Genomic DNA, 16,281 nt, shown 5'->3' with positions numbered 1-16,281 from the left:
TCTAAATTATTGTATGTGACAGATACAAAATCTACCGGCCGAGTTTTCACATGAAAACTTATTAGCTTACATAAAGGGGTATCACCAAACACATAACCGAGTCATGGATTCTATCAATTAATTATTATTTCACAAATGCTATTCGTTATTGTCCAATCTATTAGGCATACACTAACTCTGAATAAAGTTGAACCTTTTGATAAATCAAAACAATAAACAAATCACATTGATTATAATAATTATATCAAGATTAGGAGTATAAGCTCATTCAATAAATTAGAGAAAATATTTTATATATATTCAGTACAAAAACATCTTTTCTCTACTTGGTCCGTTCAATATATACCAAGTATACTAGCACAAGAAGTCAGAGTAAAATCACTACCATAATCAAGACAAATTATACTATAATCTTGTGCTACAATCGTCAAGATATTTTGCCTAATAATATCTTCGATTGTGAACATAGTTTATTAATTATGAGAACTGATAATTTAATCTTGTGTGAATGAGTTAAGACTCCATACACTAAATTGTGTACTACATAACTAAAGGACACACATGTAACAAATGATCTATTTAAAATAATACTTTATTGAATTGAATAAATTAAATAAATAATTATTTTATAAATAATAAAACACAATACTATATCTAAACCGCATGGTTAATAGTATATCCCAACACTTGTGACCAAATGCTGATCCAACTATAACTTCGTGAATTCGGCGGAACCCAATATTTCAGGGTCAAAGTTCCTAAATATGTGTAAAAGAAGTGAAGATAGACGTAGATGTACATTTTAAAACATATATACTCAATTAATATACTTCAATATTCAAAATCCATCAACTTGTCACAGAAAGAAATCAACTGCGTCACGCAAGGAAAACGATGGCTATGCCTATTTCTTTCCATTTTCAGGAATTAAGCCAAAGTCAGGTAATTTATAAGTAGTCAACTTGTTTCCTTTGTTTTGTGTAACTCCTATGTAAACTCTTGGCTCTAGTAAAGAGAAAGAATCCCTCCCTACCCTACTCTACCCTACCCTACCTTTATCTCTTTTTACCGGAACACAATTGGTCTTTGCTCAAGTTCTAGTGCAAACGCAACTATAGACGATTGGAAGATTTATTTATTATTTGTATATATACTAAGTAAGTAATATCTACCCAATCAGGTCACATACATAACGATTACATATAAATTAATATGATAAGAAATTGAGAACTTGATAAAAATATTAATAGCCTATTGTCACATGTTACAACTACATCGAAAATGTAAAATAATTACTCTATACTATCAATTTGTTTATAATTTAAATCATTCTAAATATCAAGCTGGTTGACTACTGATTTTTGCCCCGGATCAAATTCATGAATCCTAGCCTTGTGCCACATAGGATGGTTTCCTATTTTCATGTTGCTACCAACTGTTCGTTCATAAGCATCGCGACATTAATCTAATGATAATTATTGCTGATATTTAGTGGCATTTGGAAGTGAACAACATGCAAAAATAAATTGGGGGAAAATGTTTATGACTTTTTATTATTTCCAAGTGTACATTTTCAAGTTCATTTATTCTCGAATGCCTGCATTTATTTTTCAAACAGGAAAAAAATAACTTGCTGCCAATTCATGGTTGAAAAATTAACCTTGAAAAAAAAATGATATAATTAAGTAGAAATAATAAAAATAGGTCCAACCGCAAGACCTGCGGCGCATGAAGTATTTTAGGTTCCTAGGTAAAAGTAATTAGAATTAGTCCTTGTGTGGCAACCTTCAGTTTTTTTTTTTTAATTTTTATTTTTGTAGTTTTCCTCCACTTTGATCCCCTTTGTTAGAGCTTATGCTCCTTTGGTGACTCGGACCCACAATCCTGAGGTTGTAGGTAGGAGGTACTGACCATCGGAGCAACCACTCTTGTCTCCTTCAACTTATAGATTACTTTAATTTCATTTAATTTGTAAAAGGTGATGAAAATTGAAATCCTTGAGAGTATACTGTAATATTATTGTCAAACATGTTGGAAGTCTCTAAAAGTACAGAGTATCGTATAATGAAGCTCTTTTAAAACAACAAAATAGAGTCATACATATTAATAGGAAAAATAGAGTATAGTTTTAAATGGAATAATTAACGAGCAATCTCAAGGTTTTTTGATCATTAGAGGTGTTTGTCGGTCGATACGGTACGGTATTTAGATATTTCGGTTTGGTATTTTCGGTATTCGGTTTCGTAAAATACTATACCAATATCGTACCTAATTAAATCGGTATGATTCGGTTTTTGTTCTTTCGGTTTCAGTTTATTCGGTTCGGTAACTTCAGTTTATTCGGTTTGAATACTAACTAGTGCATAGAGTCATAGATGGTAATATTCTTAATTAAAGTACTCAAAAGTACAAACCTTAAAACGTTTGTTGACATAAGTTTTGTCCAAAACTAGCATATATCAACCTAGAGATACACATCTTAGAGAAATGTCTTGTTGATTGCTTAGAGTTAATTGATTAACTTAGAGAATAAAAGAAAGTAAAATTTTAAATTTCTTATACTTATGTTATAATTAATAAAATATGTATTGTGTAATATAATATATATTTCGGTATGATATCGATATTTCGATATTTTATTTTAAAATACCAAATACCATATTGAATACCAAATTTTTTGATTTCGATACAATAATTCGGTATTTACCAAATTATGCACAGCTCTACTCTAATGAGCATGAGAAGGGTTCATGGCCAAAATATCATTGCCCTCAGAACATTGGGAATAGCAGCTGTGCTTCTAAAAGACCTGGGCTTTCGCAAGGCCCTAACAGAAGCCCATATCAGCAGGGTCCATGAATTGAGAAAAAATGACACTGTATAGTCGCTGTAAAAATAACAGCCAAAAAATGTATAAATTTTTTTTTATATATATATATATATATATATACACACACATTATGTATGTTATATGCAAAAATTATACAAATTTTATATATTTTTTTGGCTACCAGATGTAAATAGTTTCTGGTGCAGGCTAAAAGTGATAATACCTCATGAATTAACCCAAATAGTTGTTTACTTAATCGCTTAAACTAAAAATAGCTAGTGGAGATATAATATATGTATAATTTATGTATTATATATATATATATATATATATATATATATATATATATATATATATATAATTGTGTATAATCAATGTATATGATTAGAAAAAATAAACAATGAATATGACCAGCTATTTGTGTAAAAATCTCATTGTTAAGGTTAATTGTGAAACGTGAGGAATCATTAGAATCCCACACGGAAGGGCAGGTGAAGCTGAGAGCGGCTGGAACGAATATAATGAGGTCGTTAACATTGCAGCAAATCTCACGCAGCCACGCGATGAGCACAAAGAGAACTAATCTTTCGCCTTTTACTAAAGAATACCGTGTGCGAGTTGCAAATAGTGGCATATGCCATTTTTTGGAGGGTTCCTCTTATTTGAGGTTCCCCAACAATGCAAGTTATAATTCTCTTGTTGCAACTTTTGAAACATGCACAGTATAGTAGCATTAGTTTTAATTTCTTTGGCAACACTGTCAATCTAAATTAGTACAGCATATTTTATGCATGATGTTTTAGATTTTAACAACAAAATTAAACATGCCAAACGATTTTGTGAGCCAGTTTTTAATTTGGTTCAATTTGTTTCTTTGAACATTGATCAAGATTAAAGATAACCGAAACCATGTCTTTTTCGTTCTTCTTTTGGAGTTTAATTCCTCCGCCAAAATGAAAACTCAGATACACGACAATTTTTTTAAGTTATACAGCATTCTCTTCAAATAATATGTGCGTCGTATAAAAGTTGAGAGCTGGCTGAAGATTCTCTAAAGATAAGATGCTTGAGTATCGATATTACTCTATAAATACAATACAAGTTGAAAGCCGAGAACATAACAAAAAAAATCTCAAACCAGACAAAAATAAGATATTGCAATGGATCATATAAAGCTGAACGTACAAATAAGAATCAACGCCAGCGGAAAATGAAACAAAGGAAAACCAGTAAAATTAAGGGCAAATTAAATAGTAAACTGAAACACCGAATCCCATTATATCTAATGACTATTTCTCCGCTTTTACATGGCTCAGGAAAACACTTGTGAGAATGGTGTATACGGTAAAAACCGGCTAGTCCTTCGTACGAACTGGTTTAAATGGTAATACATTGGATCGGAGAAGCATCTTCATAGTATCATGTTGAGGTTCGAAGTCAGGTCACCACGCTTTGAGCCCGAAGGACCGATCAATGTCGAGCTCGATGTTATTATCACGCTCGAATCCAAGTCAAACTATGATGCAAAGAAAAGTTATCGAGCTTATGATTCAGAGACCGACCAACACTGACCCCGAATCAATACAAGGATCCGAGTCAGAATCGAGCTCGAGTCAAGATCGAGAGCTCGAGTCAAGACCGAAAACTCGAGTCAATATCGAGCTCATAGACAAGAGCCGTTGCAATCCCACTAGAGGAGAGAATCCTGGCAGGAATTATGAAAAAACTAATTTATCATGGGTTATTCACTATGTATTTTTAATTATATCTAAAAGTAGAATCCTCCACTATAAAGAGGATGGCTACATTTCTGTAAATGGACAATTTCTTTGTTTACATTGTAACTCAAGCACCATATACTCCTATATCGAAGAGTTATTCTTTTAAACTTCATACGATTCATCTTGCTTAGTCCTAAAAATCATCTTCTTTCCAACCTTGTTTATTTTGCATTCTTTGCAATCCGTATTTGATATTTCTATTTATCCTTACGATTTGTATTAAGCTATACCACATATCTTTAGAACTACGTACAAATTCAACTCTATCCATTTTTCGGGTAAACATTTTGGCGCCCACCGTGGGGCTAAGGATAACAGTGGTTATTTGATACGAATCTACAAAAACACACCGTTTTGCGCTTGTTTCCGGAAGTATCTTGGATTTGGGATTAACAATGACTAACTATCAATCAAATGGCCTTACCTATCGACAACGAAGCTGGTCTTCAAGATGAGAACAACAACTTGACACCCAGTACCGAAAGACCGCTTGTCAACGCCGTTGGAGCTTGAATCGAAGTGTCGATAGACATTAATTCGCATGTGGCCATTGAGGCGAACCTACATTATGAACCTGAAAATAGTATTCATGGTGGTACTCGATCTGCAGCTCGAGATACCCATAACGTCGAGGAAAACGGCGTCAGCTTGCGTATGATTTTCGAAATGTTGCAAGCTCAACAGGCAGCAATAGCTCAGTTGCAGAGTCAAACCCAGATACCGAGTAGGCCGGAGCCCAGTCAACTCCGAGAAATCGCCCATACAACGGAACCAGCTATAGTGAAATCAAATGAGCAGGAGTCGGGGACTAACCCCAAAATTGCTAAGATGTTCGAAGAACTGACCAAACGAATAGAATCGGGAGAAAGGAGGATCGAAGCAAACGACAAAAAAGTGAAAACATACAACTCCAGGGTTGATCAGATCCGGGGGGCACCACCAATATTGAAGGGCTTAGATTCCAAAAAATTCATACAAAAGCCTTTCCCCCCAAGCGCGACTCCTAAACCGATCCCAAAGAAGTTTCGCATGCCCGAGATTCCTAAATATAACAGAACTACCGACCCCAACGAACATGTCACCTCATACACATGTGCCATCAAAGGGAACGATCTAGAGGACGATGAGATTGAATCCGTATTATTGAAGAAATTCGGTGAAACCATGTCAAAGGGAGCAATGATATGGTATCATAATTTGCCATCTAATTCTATCGATTCTTTTGCTATGCTTGCGGATTCCTTCGTAAAAGCACACGCCGAGGCCATAAAAGTCGAAACCAGGAAGTCGGACCTGTTCAACGTAAGACAAAAGGATAACGAGATGCTAAGGGAGTTCGTGTCTCGTTTTCAAATGGAACGAATGGATCTAACTCCAGTCACAAACGATTGTGTTGTTCAGGCTTTCAGTTAAGGTTTGAACGAACGAAGTTCGACGGCGGTTGAAGCATAACCTGATCGAGTACCCAGCTATCACTTGGGCCGACGTGCACAATCGGTACCAATCAAAAATTAGAGTCGAAGATGATCAGTTGGCGTCTAAACCTGCTGCTCGAAGGGATATCAATCGAGAACAAGGTCCGATCAGGGATCGATACCGACCATATAACGGAAACCACAGAATCAATGAATCGAGACGTAACCCCGGACAAAGCAACAAAAGAAGCGATCAAGGTCAAGGGTCTCGGGGGTTGATGAACAAAAGTGGGTTCGAGAGGCCTACCGGATCTAAGGAAGCGCCTCGGTTATCAGAGTATAACTTCAGCATTGATGCATCCGCCATCGTGTCGACTATCTGACACATCAAAGACACTAAATGGCCTCGACCCATGCAGACCGATCCTGCCCAGAGGAATCCCAATCAAATGTGCAAATATCATGGCACCCATGGCCACAGAACGGAAGATTGCAGGCAACTAAGAGAGGAGGTAGCCCGGTTATTCAATAAAGAGCACCTTCGAGAATTTTTAAGCGACAGGGCGAAGAACCATTTCAAAAACAGGGATTTCGGCAAACAAAACGAATAAGAAGAACCACAGCACGTCATCCACATGATCATAGGCGGCGTCGAAACCCCTCAAAGGCTGGTGCTTAAACACACTAAGACATCGATTATGAGAGAAAAGTGATCTCAAACTCAGGATTACGCACCCATAGGAACTTTGTCCTTTAATGATGAAGATGCAGAAGGAGTCATACAACCTCATAGCGATGCACTGGTAATATCCGTACTTATGAATAAAACTAAAGTTAAGAGTGTGTTAATTGATCCATGTAGCTCGGCCAACATCATTAGATCAAAGGTTGTAGAACAGCTCGGTCTACAGGACCAGGTCATGCCCGCAACCCTGGTTCTAAACGGATTCAATATGGCATGTGAAACCACCAAAGACGAGATAATTCTGCCGATAAACGTGGCCGGGACCATCAAGAAAACGAAGTTCCACATAATCGAAGGTGACATGTGGTACAACGCCCTTTTTGGAAGGCCATGGATTCATAACATAAGAGCTGTACCTTTGACCCTACACCAGGTTCTTAAATTTCCAACATCAAGGGGAGTCAAAACAGTGCACGAAGAACAACCGGCCACAAGAGAAATATTTGCCGTCAAGGAAGCGAATCCGATATCCTCGCTTTCGCCAATAAAGGGAACGGACTCAAAAGGGGAACAAGATGCCAGATAGCAATTACGGACATCAACTTTAACCCAACCAGAAAATTAGAAAATCGATGAAGATGATGATCAAACGATCCCTCGATCCTTCATGCTTTCCGATGATTCCAATGCTACCCAATCAACGATTGAAGAGTTAGAGCAAGTCATACTAATCGAGCATTTTCCCGAACAAAAGGTTTACCTGGGAATGAGACTAACCCCTGAACTCAGGAAAAGGCTTATTCAATTTCTTATCGATAACGTAGATTGTTTTGCTTGGTCCCATTTAGATATAACAGGGATCCCACCGGATATAACGAAGCATCGGCTAAGCCTGGACCCTAGGTTCAAACCGATAAAGCAAAAGAGAAGACCCCAATCCGAGGTAAAGCACGCATTCATAAAGGATGAGGTAACTAAAATTCTTAGAATAGGGTCCATTCGGGAGGTGAATTATCCCGAATGGTTAGCCAATGTAGTTGTAGTCCCTAAAAAGGGAACAAACTTAGAATGTTTGTATATTACAAGGATTTAAACAAGGCATGCCCCAAAGATTCTTTTCCACTGCCTAACATCGATCGCATGATCGATGCCATGGCCGGCCACGAAATTCTTACTTTTCTCGATGCCTATTTCGGGCATAATCAAATCCAAATGAACCCGAAAGACCAGGAAAAGACTTCATTTGTCACCAAGTATGGAACATATCGTTATAATGTGATGCCCTTCGGGCTAAAAAATGCATGAGCTATTTACCAACGCCTAGTAAATAAATTGTTCGAGGAACAAATAGGTAAATCAATAGAAGTTTATATTGATGACATGCTAGTTAAGTCCCTGCGCGCAGAGGACCATTTGGCTCATTTGCAGGAAACATTCAAGATTTTAAGGAAATACAACATGAAGCTCAACCCCGAGAAATGTGCTTTCGGAGTCGGTTCGGGCAAGTTCCTCGGCTTCATGGTATCAAATCGGGGGATCGCGATTAACCCCGATAAAATCAAGGCCATCGAAGACATCACCATCGTGGACAGTGTAAAAGCCGTGCAGAGGCTAACGAGACGAATTGCTGCCTTAGGCCAATTCATTTCAAGGTCATCAGATCGAAGTCACAAATTTTTCTCTCTACTCAAAAAGAAGAACGATTTCTCTTGGACCCCGGAATACCAACAGGCATTGGAGGAATTAAAGCGATATCTATCGAGCCCACCACTGCTTCATACTCCAAAAACAAACGAAAAACTTTGTACTTGGCAGTATCGAAAATCGCGGTAAGTGGTGTCCTAGTTCGAGAAGAGCAAGGTACGCAATTTTCTGTTTATTATGTAAGTCGAACCTTAGGAGATGCAGAAACTAGATATCCACACTTAGAAAAATTGGCACTTGCACTGATAAGCGCCTCTAGAAAGTTAAGACCGTACTTTTAATGTCACCCCATATGCGTATTGACCACTTACCCACTTCGTAATATTTTGCACAAGCCCGAACTATCAGGCCGATTGGCCAAATGGGCCGTCGAACTCAGTGGGTACGATATCGAATATCAACCCCGTACGGCCATCAAGTCTCAAATTTTAGTAGACTTCGTGACCGATTTCACGCCGACCCTCGTACCCGAAATTGAAAAAGAATTCTTATTGAAATCGGGTACATCATCGGGGGTATAGACCCTTTTTACGGACGGGGCTTCGAACGTGAAGGGGTCCGGGCTAGGCATCGTTTTAAAGCCGCCCACGGGTAACACCATTAGGCAATCTATCAAAACTACTAGGTTGACTAACAACGAGGCCGAGTACGAGGCCATGATTGCAGGTCTCGAGCTAGCTAAAAGCTTGGGAGCAGAAGTCATTGAAGCCAAATGTGACTCTTTACTGGTGGTAAATCAAGTAAACAAAACCTTCGAAGTTGGAGAGGATAGAATGCAAAGGTATTTGGACAAACTGCAGGTCACTTTGCACCATTTCAAAGAATGGACTTTACAGCATATTCCACGAGAACAGAACAGTGAGGCCGATGCACTTGCAAATTTGGGATCATCAGTCGAGGAATGCGAGATAAGCTCGGGGACTGTCGTTCAACTCTCGAGATCCGTGATCGAAGAAGGTCATACCGAGATAAATTCTACAAGCTTAACCTGGGATTGGAGAAATAAATATATTGAATACTTAAAGAATGGAAAGCTCCCATCGGACCCTAAAAATTCGAGGGCCCTACGAACCAAAGCTGCTCGATTTACATTGACTGCAGATGGAACATTATACTGAAGGATATTCTACAGACCATTGGCAGTATGCTTAGGTCCAGGAGACACCGACTACGTCCTACGTGAGGTGCACGAGGGCACTTGTGGAAATCACTCCGGTGCCGATTCATTAGTCCGAAAAATAATCAGGGCATGATATTATTGGATCGATATGGACAAAGATGCAAAGGAGTTTGTTCGAAAATGTGACAAATATCAAAGGTTTGCACCAATGATCCATCAGCCCGGAGAGCGACTTCACTCAGTCCTATCCCCATGGCCATTCATGAAATGGAGAATGGATATCGTCGGCCCTCTGTCATCGGCCCCAGGTAAAGCTAAATTTATTTTATTTATGACTGACTATTTCTCTAAATGGGTTGAAGCACATGCGTTCGTGAAATTAAGAGAGAAAGAGGTTATAGACTTTATGTGGGATCATATCGTATGTCGATACGGGATACCCGCTGAAATAGTGTGTGACAATGGGAAACAGTTTGTCTGCAGCAAAGTGACGAAATTCCTCAAAAACCACAAAATAAAAAGGATATTATCAACACCGTATCACCCTAGTGGGAACGGACAGGCCGAATCAACGAACAAAACTATCATTCAAAACCTAAAGAAAAGGCTGAACGACGCTAAGGGAAAGTGGAGAGAAATCCTACCTGAAGTTTTTTGGGCATATCGAACAACATCAAAATCTAGTACGGGGGCAACCCCGTTCTCCTTATTATATGGCTCTGAAGCCTTGATTTTAGTCGAAGTCGGGGAACCCAGTGCCAGGTTTTGATGTACAACAGAAAAGTCAAATAACGAGGCTATGAACATTAGCCTCAAATTATCGGATGAGAAACGAGAAGCTGCTCTCGTCCAATTGGCCGCCTAAAAGCAGCGAATCAAAAGATACTATAATCAAAGAACCAAGCTTTGCCATTTTAAACTCAGGGACTTAGTGCTAAGGAAAGTCACCCTCAGTACCCGAAATCCAAACGAAGGAAACCTAGGACCGAACTGGGAAGGACCGTATCAGGTTCTCGAAAACATCGGAAAAGGATCATACCAGCTCGGTATTATAAACGGCAAACAACTATCAAACAATTGGAATGTGTCGCACCTGAAACAAGAATACTGCTAAGGTACGACCCTCCCATATTCGTTTATATTTCGAAACTAACCCCTGCAGGAGTCCGATCAGGAGCTAGGATGGATCCTTCAATACGAAACCCTAGGTATGAAAGCACGCGTTGCACTCTTTTTCCCTTAGACCGGTTTTATCCCAAATGGGTTTTTCGGCAAGATTTCTAATGAGGCTACCATTGATCGTGCTAACTTAGAAATAATTCGACAGTATCCGAAGCCTCTTTACATTCGACTTCGAATACTGGGAGGGCATTAGCCCCTCAAATATATCAAGTTCTATGCAAGAAAGTTACTTCATAATAACAGGGTTCCGATAGGAAATATTGTAAGAGCCAAATGGTCAAAACGAACCATGCTCATGTAGTTGGCCCGAGCCCTGACACAAAATATGGACACATGTATAATGCCTTGCAAAGAAAACTTTTTTCTTTACCGATATCTTATATCCAAGAAAGATTCCTCTATTTCGAGATTTATTATGCAAACAGGCTTAAAGTAAATCAACTAGTTCGAGCAACACTCATTTAACTATAAAGCCCAAGGGCTACACCAACTTCGAGTTTGAAATCATTCACTCGACTATTAAGCCTACGAGCTATCTTACTTCGAGTTCGAAATCACTCACTCGACCATTAAGCCTACGGGCTATATTACTTCGAGTTCGAAATTACTCACTCGACTATTAAGCCTACGGGTTACATTACTTCGAGTTCGAAATCACTTACTCGACTATTAAGCCTACGGGCTACATTACTTCGAGTTTGAAATCGCTCACTCGACTACTAAGCCTACGGGCTACATTACTTCGAGTTCGAAATCACTAAGCCTACGGGCTACATTATTTCGAGTTCGAAAATGCTTACTCGGATATAAAGGCTACGAAGTCCGAATTCGATCAAATTGCTTAAAGCCTTTTTTGCAGGTATATTTTGTCATCCAAATTAAAAAATATTCAAGATGGTTACATATTTGTGTGCTATAGGGGGCAGAATGATGCATGGGATGGGCGTGGTGGTGTTGTATGTTACACAAGAAGTACATTTCTGCTAGAAAACATTTCAATCTTGATAAATGTATAGGTATTCACGTATAAATTCATATCATAAAATTTATGACTCGTTAATTCATGAGTAATATCTTACATCAAGTTAATTGTATTAGACTCTAGCCAGATAGAGCTTAAATGTGTAGAAATCAACATATTAACTCGTATGAAGCGCAATGATGATAGATCATTGGACGAGAAGTCTACATGTGCAGTTGTAAGATTTCTTATGCATTAAATCCTTCAAATTCTATGGGTTTATTATTCTTAAAATCAGTAAAGTTATTAAAGGTTTCATATTTCTCTTTCAATTTTCCTGTACTACTTTTTGTTCTTCTTTTGCCAGTGCTAGCTTACTTACCAACAACCAACCTTTTGAAGTATTAATGAATAGCAACAAATATTTTTGACAAGTTTATGATGTTAGTTTCTAGATAGAAAATATAAGGATGATTGTTGCAACTTTGAAATTAGTTAAGGGATGTTTTTTGTTTACTATAATAATAGAAAGATATACCTTAGGTTTGGTCATAGTTTAAAGGATTTTTTTGCCGAAAACTCTCCCCTTACATGTCCAACTGAATAAAATGATCTTTTTACTGTGCTACTACTAGTTTCTGAGGGACTAACATCAGTAATTTGCCTCTGCTGCTGTATAATCTCTTGAATTACTAAGTAAAGTTGTCCTTCACCGAATCCATTGAAATGATTTTCTTATAAGCTGATTTGAAAATTCATCATCTTCTTCCTCATGTTAATGCACTCATTTCCCATACTTGTAACATGGAACTGTACAAATTATATCAAAAAGATGAAATTAACAATACTCACACTGTTACCAACAGAACATGTATACCTATGGCAGACAAGTATTGTTTATATGAAATTGTAGCATCTTGAATTCTTGTCAGACATTAGCTTTTTATTATTTTCTACAATGTTACATCTAAGTTGTATTCTAATACAACAAGTTTCATTTGACACATTAGCTAACTCTTTTATCTTCTTTTTGTCATCCTTTGTTCTTTCTTAGACAAAATATTTTGATTGTATTCCAATACTATAACTTGATGTAGGGAGCTTCGACTTAAGAACGATTTGTCTTATTAAAAATTACACTTCAATATCTTCAACCATGATGAATTTGGTACCCTACTTCGCATATTAGCCTTATTTTTCACATTGTTTTGATAATTCACAATATATTTAGATGTGTAGACTCACGATGTTTTATACATTACATTCCATCTTTTGACACATTTTTTTTCCAGGTCATTTGTTTGAAAATTTCGCATGTGGAAGATTTCCATATGATGAAGAGTTGCCGAAAATATTTGAAGATATTATTTGATAGGATTAGTTATATCAGTTCAATCAATATAAGTTTATTTTAAAAGTTGTGATTTTAATATTATGGATTAATACTACTTTTGTTTAGATTCAATGTTATATACTTTATTTTATGAATTAATACTAATATGTTTTCTAGCATTTGACTACCTTTGTTTCCACCAAGAGGCATTGTTTTACTATTAGCGACATTTAGTTCAATTTACTTGCCATTAAAATAGACTCTAAAGGGTCAAAACAAGATATTTACATGAAAGATAAAGTAGTCATTCTAATTGCCACAAAAATTAGCCGTTAAAACTACTGACTTATAGAGGCAATTTAACTAAATTTATCGGCTATAAAAATGGACGTTAAAAGAGCATAATTAGTTTGTTATGGATTGAATTTACCAGCCAAAATTATTGCCACAAACAATTGTCGGTAAAACTAATGATCTTTAGTGACAATAAATTATGCCCTTTACCAGCTTTTGTGAGAATGACCGCCAAAGGCTTTGCCGACCCCTGCATTGCCGGCTAAATGCCATTTGCCGATAAAGGATATAACGGCTATTGTTATTGCCGCTAAAGGCATTTTCAGTGCCGTTAAAGCTACTTTTTGTAGTAGCGGGTGTGGTTATTTCCATCATATCAGATAGAGGCCCTTAGTTTACTTCGAATTTCTGGAGGGCAGTATAGAGTGAGTTGGGTACCCGAGTAGAGCTCAACACATCTTTTCATCCGCAGACCGACGGGCAGTCGGAGCGAACAGTTCAGATCTTGGAGGGTATGCTCAAAGCATGTGTCATTGCCTTCGGAGGTCAGTAGGATAGATTCTTGCCCTTGGCCGAGTTTGCTTACAACAACAGCTATCAGTCCAACATCGAGATCGCTCTATTTGAGGCTTTATATGGTCGACAATGTCGTTCGCCCATCAGATGGTTTGATCCCGGCGAGGCTAAGTTATACGGCACCGATTTAGTGAAAGATTCCTTGAAAAAAGTAAAGTTGATTCAGGAGCGATTTCGCACAGCACAGTCCAGACAGAAGAGTTACACGGATCAGAAGGCGTGTGATTTATCATTTATGTTGGGCGAGAAGGTTCTCTTGAAAGTTTCGCCGATGAAGGGAATCATGAGGTTCGGGAAGAAGGGCAAGCTGAGCCCAAGGTTTATTGGCCCATTTGAGGTGTTGAGGTGAGTTTGGGAGGTTTCTTATGAGCTTGCTTTGCCTTCCAATTTATTGGGAGTTCATCCGGTCTTGCATGTGTCTATGCTTCAGAGGTATCATGCCGACATGTCGAACGTGCTAGATTACATCACGGTTCAGCTAGATGAGAGTTTGGGTTATGAAGAGGAGCCGGTTACTATTGTTGACAGTCAGGTTCACTATTTGAGGTCCAAGAAGATTGCTGCGGCCTGCGGTGAAGGTCCAGTGGAGGGGTCAACTAGTTGAGGAAGCGACTTGGGAGGCAGAGGAGGACATGAGGAGCAGATATCCGCACCTTATCAGCACTGCAGGTATGATTCTAGACCCTTTTGAGGACGAATGTTTGTTTAAGATGTGGAGAATGTAATGACCCGATCGGTCGTTTTACTTTCTAGATCCCCGTTCCCCTAACTAAGACTCCCCGTATATGCTTTTACTGTTTTATGACCTGCGGGGATGGTTGGTTTAGGTTTGGAAGGGTTTGGGTTGAAATCGGAACACTTAGTTCCGTAATAGTAGCCTATAATGGTAAATTTGACTTGAGTCAATGTTTTGAGTAAATGACCTCGGAACCGGAATTTGACGGTCCCAATAGAGTTGTATGATGATTTTGAACTTGGGCGTGTGTTCGGATGACCCGAGAGCGTTTCGGCGCTTAATATTGGAAGTTGGCGCATTGAAAGTTTTTCGAGTTCTAGATGTTATTTCAGTGTTTCGATCGTGCGAGCGAGTCCGTATGATATTTTTAGACTTGAGTATCGATATTACTCTATAAATACAATACAAGTTGAAAGCCGAGAACATAACAAAAAAAATCTCAAACCAGACAAAAATAAGATATTGCAATGGATCATATAAAGCTGAACGTACAAATAAGAATCAACGCCAGCGGAAAATGAAACAAAGGAAAACCAGTAAAATTAAGGGCAAATTAAATAGTAAACTGAAACACCGAATCCCATTATATCTAATGACTATTTCTCCGCTTTTACATGGCTCAGGAAAACACTTGTGAGAACGGTTTTAGATTCGAAAGATGCTTTCAGCAACTTCAGCGCCTGCAAAGTGATGGAGTAGGAGTTTATTAAGTAAGAACAAATTTCATCAAACAAAAAATGGCATAACGAAGAAAGAAGCAATATTTAATTTAATTGAGTACCTCTTCCACTCCTATATTTACTACTTTTTCCTGCAGCACACCTGCGTCCTTGACATTAAGCTTGTCAAAACTGGTAATACTAGATATGGCGGAAGTTGGCTTAACCACCAAGTCATCCATCACCATGAAGGTCACCGCCTCCTTCACAAGCCCCCCTTTGGCGGCCGCAGCTCCCTTCACTATGGGTGGAGCAACATACTTCAAATATGCTGACATATGGGTCCCACAATTTGGACAGATTGCATTAGGGTCATCGGTTGCGTAGGAGGAGCTGCAACTGTAACTACGTTTATATAAAGTTTTTTGTGTCGGAACGTCGTCACTAAGCAATAGAAGAGGAATTGAAGAGATCCCAACAGGGGAGTTGGGTTTTAAAAGGATGTTCTTGCCTTCCTTAGACTGAATGTAGGTGTCATTCAGATTTTCTATGCTGCCGTAGAGGTTAGGCAAACATCCGTTCATCCCTTTTTCCTTAAGAAGCCTGACAACACTGCCCACAGGCAATGAGAGGATGTGAAAGAGGAAATCAACGCAATCCTTTTCAGCCTCGGCAAATACAACTTTCGGGCCTTGGTGTCAATCAAAAGCTTCAAGCTCAATTTGGTTTCAGAAGTAGTAGTCATTTTGGTTGGCTGCTAATTGCCGAATTCTTAAATAATTTTCTAACGCACCCAGGAATTTCTCTCATGTGTTTTGGACGTAGAAGACCTATGCTTAAATAGTTGCAATTTGCTTATCATCATATTTCTGACACAGAAGTCTAACAGTTATCAATTGCATGTAGACAAGACGGTACGCTGCATCTAAACAGTCATATATACCTCAAAACGTACGACAGTTACTTGCGGAATTGCAATAGAGTTCTTATAATTGCCCCCAACAA

At 38.3% G+C, this 16,281-nt stretch overlaps 1 non-coding gene and 1 pseudogene across 1 annotated transcript; one reads left to right on the top strand and one right to left on the bottom strand.

The window, feature by feature from the left end:
- The first annotated feature begins 3,384 nt into the window (after positions 1 to 3,384).
- LOC117281379 (U5 spliceosomal RNA) lies at positions 3,385 to 3,500 on the top strand. Its single transcript, XR_004512005.1, has one exon. It is a non-coding gene; the product is annotated as a U5 spliceosomal RNA (small nuclear RNA).
- An 11,542-nt stretch (positions 3,501 to 15,042) lies between these two features.
- Positions 15,043 to 16,072, bottom strand: LOC104090423 (uncharacterized; annotated as a pseudogene).
- Between the last annotated feature and the right edge of the window lie 209 nt (positions 16,073 to 16,281).

Source organism: Nicotiana tomentosiformis, chromosome 6 (assembly GCF_000390325.3).
Source record: "Nicotiana tomentosiformis chromosome 6, ASM39032v3, whole genome shotgun sequence".
NCBI classification, from domain to species: domain Eukaryota; kingdom Viridiplantae; phylum Streptophyta; class Magnoliopsida; order Solanales; family Solanaceae; genus Nicotiana; species Nicotiana tomentosiformis.
This window is presented reverse-complemented; position numbering and strand designations above follow the sequence as displayed.